Genomic DNA, 6,000 nt, shown 5'->3' with positions numbered 1-6,000 from the left:
CCCTAGCATCCAAGACTGCCCCTCAACCACCGCCACAACACTCAAACACCATCGACAGGCGAAGCGGCATAAGGCCCCCATTTTGCCCCAAAACAAGATCCCTTGCAACAGGGAAGATCACCAACGGTCGCCTGCCAGGCTACAGCTACCCACTGGCCCACTCACATGGAACCAGAGCCGCTGTCATGACATATATATTAACCTCCGTAGATCACCCCTGCCTTTTGAAACTGATCAGACTGGCGCCACACAACGAGCCTCCGGCGCCATCCATCAGGGCCTGCTACTGGGCGTCGGACCTAGCAGCCACAAGTGGCTAGGAGGGGTAAGGTCGCAATGCCGCCCCGGACCTGCATGAACTACCGCGTACCGCCACGGCCCAGTCGGAACCGCCACGCGCCAGATTCACGTACCAAGGTACCCCTGCGCAGCCGTAGTTGATCCCTCGCCTGCTTACACTGCCGGCCCGGACACACGTTTCACCGCTGCCACGTGCGGATCGAGCGTCACACCATGGCTGAGGCACCACACATCCCGCGCTGCAATGCACCCATCCAAGAAGGAAGAGGATCCCCCTCATCGTTTACGCTGGCTGGGCTTTGCCCGGCTGCGCCGAGGGGGGATGAGGTGTGGGAGAGACGAAGCAGGTTTCGCCTCCCCGCCCGTGGAAACGGAGCGGGCGAATCAGTTTTTTTTAAAACCAACACTTGTATTCTGATTTCTGTAGGTGTCTAATTAAGACTACACAGAAACTACACATCAAGTCATCAACCTATTATTTCTATAAATAGGATACTACTAGCACAAACGCCTGTACGTTGCAAGGGGAGAGAGAAAATAATATGTGGTACATTAACATAGCAAACACAGAATGATGATCAATTAAAAGTAGGGTTTCATGGTGAGCTAGCCCAGAATAGTCGGCTGTTGAGTTGGGTGCCACTGTGGCCCCTGTTTTTTGTAAACAGGTGTATGTAAACTTTGGTGGAGGGCTCTACTCCTATTTTTCTTCTATCGATATATGATATGCACGTTCGTGCATATTCTAGAAAAAAAAAGTAACTGATCCGGGTGAAAAAAAGGTAACTATCAATTATTAGTTTATTGATATGAGCCACGTCTTCCTCGACTCCTAAAAAACAACGGCGCGACATAATCTGGACATGCTAATTGCTGGTAAACAATGGTAAATATGGAGGGGAGTGCAGATCTTTCGTTTGAAATTCTTAGTTTCCCAACAAATGTGTTGAGTAATAAGCAGAATCCACACTTTGCTCTGTTTAGTTATTCACTTTTTGCTTAGCATGAGCAAAAGTTTGAAGAAATTTACAGTATAAAACTCCATGAGAATAAAAGCATTTGCTACAGTCTGAAGCAAAAGTGCAACGTACATGCTATGGTTTTCATCTACTGTCAAATCAGCTAACCTTTATATCACCAATCATGCATATAATTATGGTCCACTATAAATTAACAAATGAGATTTCCATAACAATGATAAATGATCTCTAAATAAATTGAAGATGCTATATATGCAACATCGCAAATTGCCTTCTATGATTCCGGAAATAGAGTTTCATAGTTGTGCGTAGACATTTGGACATAAATAAATCTGAACAAAACAAGAAAAGTAGAACAAAAAGATGGCATGTTGATTAATGATATAGCCTGCTAAGATCACATATATATCGTTGGCATCACGCACAGGATGATAGGAGTGTTGCCTTTGGAGCCGGCCATGGCGGATGGATGGATATAAGCCAGCTCTAGCTGCATGCTCTTGGTTGCAAAAGGAAGGAGCAGGATATAGTGGGACACATCTCGAGAGAGGCGATATGGTGGACGAGCTCGCATGCTCCTGCTAAGTGGACCAATGGGACAGTTTGATGTTGGAGGTGTCATTTACTGCTTGGTAACCGAGAGTTGACGAAGCTGTGAGTGAACGTTTGGGTGGGCTGCACATGACAGGGTGTACAGTTGGTAGACGCTGCTATTTTGTGGGTACTTTTTCGTGAGTAAAAAGGGCTAGCAACATACTTCCTCTATTTCACAAAAAAAAGCAACATGCATCCTCTGTTTCACAAAAAAAGCAACATACTTCCTCTAAAACAGATAAAGTTAGCAACACACTTCCGTAAAAATGCTAGTGGGCGAACACTCTATTACCATTATTTTCCTTTGGTTCTCTTTACATTTTATTTCCAGCTTTACTATTCTTTTGGGTAAAATACAAGAGCTAAAAAAATATAGGTGTTCACGTACATAGAAGAAATGTTCGCGGATATAACAAAAGTTCATGTGTATTACAAAAAAAGTGTGGTAAAAAATGTTCATCATGTTAAAAAATCATCACATATTAAAAAACCATGTTGTATTTAAAATCTTATCTGTCGTGCACTAAAAATTATTCATAGCATAGTTCAAACATGTTTATCATGTGATATAAAAATACCCATCATGCGTTAACACTCTTTATTATAGTTACATGAATTTTTTCTCTTAAATGTTTAAAAGTGTTCATCCTGTATTAATTAAATTCATCAGCTAATTTAAAAACTGTTCCTCATGTATTTAAAAAATTCATTGTGTTTGCCAAAATTTCCCATAGTATAATTCAAAACCTTTAACCATACATTGAAAAGTGTTCATTTTGTATTAAAAATGTTCACCATGTATTTAAAAAATATTCACCATGTATTGAAAATGTGCATGATATATCTTCAAAAAACACAGTGTACCAAAAATATATCTGTTGTGCATTTTTAAAAAGAATCATCATGCATTAAAAGTTTATTATTTGTGTATCATAATGTGATCCTTTATGTATCATAAATGTGTGTACTTTAAAATGATTTGCTAGGTGCGTAAACCATGTCCTGAGTGCGAACGTGTCACACGGGGCCCACACACGTCTATCCCGAATCTTCTCCCCACTCTCGTCTTCTCCGAATCCCCATCTATCGATGCGCTCTAGTCTCTCTGCCTCCTTCTTCCAACCACCTTCTCTAGCATCTACGCGCATTGTTGTGGCCCAGATGTCGCCGCCAACGGAGCTCCAATGCAACGCCGCCGGTGCTGCGACCCGGGCCTCGCCACAGGCGAAGCTCCAATGCACCGCCGCCGATGCTGCGAACCAGGGCCTCCCCGCCGATGGAGCTCCAAGGAAACACACTGCTGCGACCCGGATGCCCATATGTCGCCGCCGGCGGAGCTCCAATGCAACACAGCCGGTGCTGCAATCCGAGGCCTCCCCCCGAACGGACCTACAATGCAACGCGATGCTATGATTCGGATGCCCAGATGTCGCCGTCAGCGAAGCTCCAATGCAACGCCGCCGGTGCTGCGACTTGGGCCCCGCCGCCAACGGAGTTCCAATGCAACGCTGCCGGTGCTGCGACCCGGGCCTCGCTGCCGATGGAGCTCCAATGCAACGCATTGTTCAATGTTTAATGTTTGTTTACAAAATGTTTGCCATGTCTTTGAAAAATGTTCAATGTTTGTTAAAAAAATGTTCAATGTGTATTTAAAAAATGGTTGCCATGACTTTGAAAAATGTTCAATGTTTATTTTAAAAATATTACTGTGTATTTTAAAAATGAAAGGTAGTTGGGTGTGCAACTGTAGTTGCGCGTGACCAATTGATATACAGTTGTGCGTCACGGACGTGCAACTTTTGCTCACGCAAGATGACTTGTTGCGCAGTGTGTGGATAAAATAAAATCAAACCCAAATAGATATAAATCAATCAAACGGAAAAGATTCTTATAAACCTTCACGTAAAATCAAATGGCGAGGACTTCTTTTCTAGGTTAGAATTAGTAAATAATGTTTAAAACTACACGAGGATATTTTCACAGCGATGAAGATTTGTTTCTGTTAAATGGAGAATTTGCTTTCAGAATGATTTATGAAGCACTAAACCATCAATAGAAAAAAGAACAATACAAATCATAGTTTGTCCATTCATTCAGAATGAATTAATGATATATGCAACTCAAAAGAAAAAGAGTAATAATACGTGGAATCCAGTTCCAAGCTGATGCATTAGTCAAGACTTCATATGTGCTTCACGCTTGTCACCTAGGAGTACCTGAGAAACTTTCCTTGTGGGCCAACGGTACATGATGGAATGAGTCACCTGTACTAGGACGATCTCACACGACCATGCACTGTGCAATGGGCCCCATGATTCCTAACATTAATAGTATACTCCCGCCAGTTCAGATCTAGAGACGAACATGCAGCGGGGATAAAGTGTGCAGGCGAGGACGAGCGCTCCTTTCAATTTTCGGACACATATCCGGCTATCATGGGGGAATATCATAAAAAGTGATACAAAACCAGCTTAGGCTAGACACAATGGGCAGGAACATAAACTAGTAACCTACACACTTTCTTAGAATATGTTACTACCTCCATAGTGGGTAGGAATATGTATATAGTGTCATGCAACGATGTATTTATTAGGTTATAGACTCATTGTTTCTTGGAGTGTGTGATGTTCCGGTAACTTTAGCTAGTTACCACAAGCAGCTCTCTCTTTATTAAATATGTGCCTCATAAGCAAAGTTGCATTGGAGTGTGTGATGTTACTCCTAAGTTTCTGCCCATTGTGACCAGCCTTAAGCTGACTGCACAACAGGTTTGCATTGTTCTTTATGTAATGAAAAATAGCCTAATTAAGTAGAAGAACAAAATACTGATGCTGGAGTGCTATTTGATTCAGATAGTCCACCAATTGGCAATGAATTTGAGTTGCTAATAGAGGGTGATCGTGACATGATTATAGGAATACATAATATTCCCTATAGAAGCAGTACCAGTATGGTTGTGCTGGTTTGGTAATTCCAAAGAAGTCGGCAAGACAGAAAACACATGATTTATTGCCAGTGGAAAGACGACATGACCCAATACTGAGGACGAACGCCGACTTCGGCTCCTCCCAATGCTTCACCTTGTACAGGTGCTAAGCCTTCCACGTAGGCAAAAAATCTGATGTGGCAGGTTATTTAAGAGGAGAGAGATGAGTGTGGTAACCCAGGAAGAACCAATGCTAAGCGCGTGAACCTAAGCAAAACATTTAAAGGAAGGAAGCCCACCAATACATGAAGAGCTTTAGTTGCTAAATCATTAAATGAAGCAAGCTTAGCAACCACAAGCTAAGCACATATGCATTGGGGAGTATAGTTGCTAAGCTATTTAATGTGCTTAGCACCTCATCTAAGCACCCATGCATTGGCACCCCCTACGACTCCACGCAGCGTCGATCGAGTGGTGGCCGAGCTCACTTCAAAAATTAAATATAATCATCAATTCAGAATATTAGGTAGTTATTGCTGCTAACTGTAGGTAGTTATTGCTGCTAAATATAATCCAGTACTCCCTCCATCCACGAATAAGTGTACATCTAACTTTTGTTTTAAGTCAAACTTTTAAAATTTTGACCAACTTTACAGAAAATAGTAGTAACATATATAACAACAAACTGATATATTATCAAAGTACACTTCAAAACGAATCTAGTGATTCTAATTTGGTGCCATAAATGCTTTTACTTTTTCCTAAAAAGGTGGTCAAAGTTTTAAAACTTTGACTTAAGACAAAAGCTAGATGTACACTTATTCGCAAACGGAGGAAGTACTTAACAATTAGGTAGTTATTGCTGCTAACTGTATCTGTAATTGAAAGAAGAGAACATCCACCCAACCTCATCCCGATCCGCCGATCGAGTGGTGGCCGAGCTCACTTCAAAAAATTCCATATAATCATTAATTCAGAAATTACTTTGTACTTAACAATTACGTAATTATTGTTGCTGCTAACCATATCTATAATTGAAAGAGGAGAACATCCATCCACAGCCTCATCCAGATCCGCCGTCCAAGCGTATGCACAGGGTGCCAGACATGTGTGATACCACTCAGCGTCCGCGATGAAGAGCAGCGTGATGCCCAGGCTCATGACCAGGAGACCCTACTCCTCCCAATATCGCCGATAGCT

The sequence above is a fragment of the Triticum urartu genome, chromosome 7A (assembly GCF_056163025.1).
Source record: "Triticum urartu cultivar PI428250 chromosome 7A, HENAU_Tu73, whole genome shotgun sequence".
NCBI classification, from domain to species: domain Eukaryota; kingdom Viridiplantae; phylum Streptophyta; class Magnoliopsida; order Poales; family Poaceae; genus Triticum; species Triticum urartu.
The sequence above is the reverse complement of the archived record's forward strand: the minus strand, read 5'-3'. Positions refer to the sequence as shown.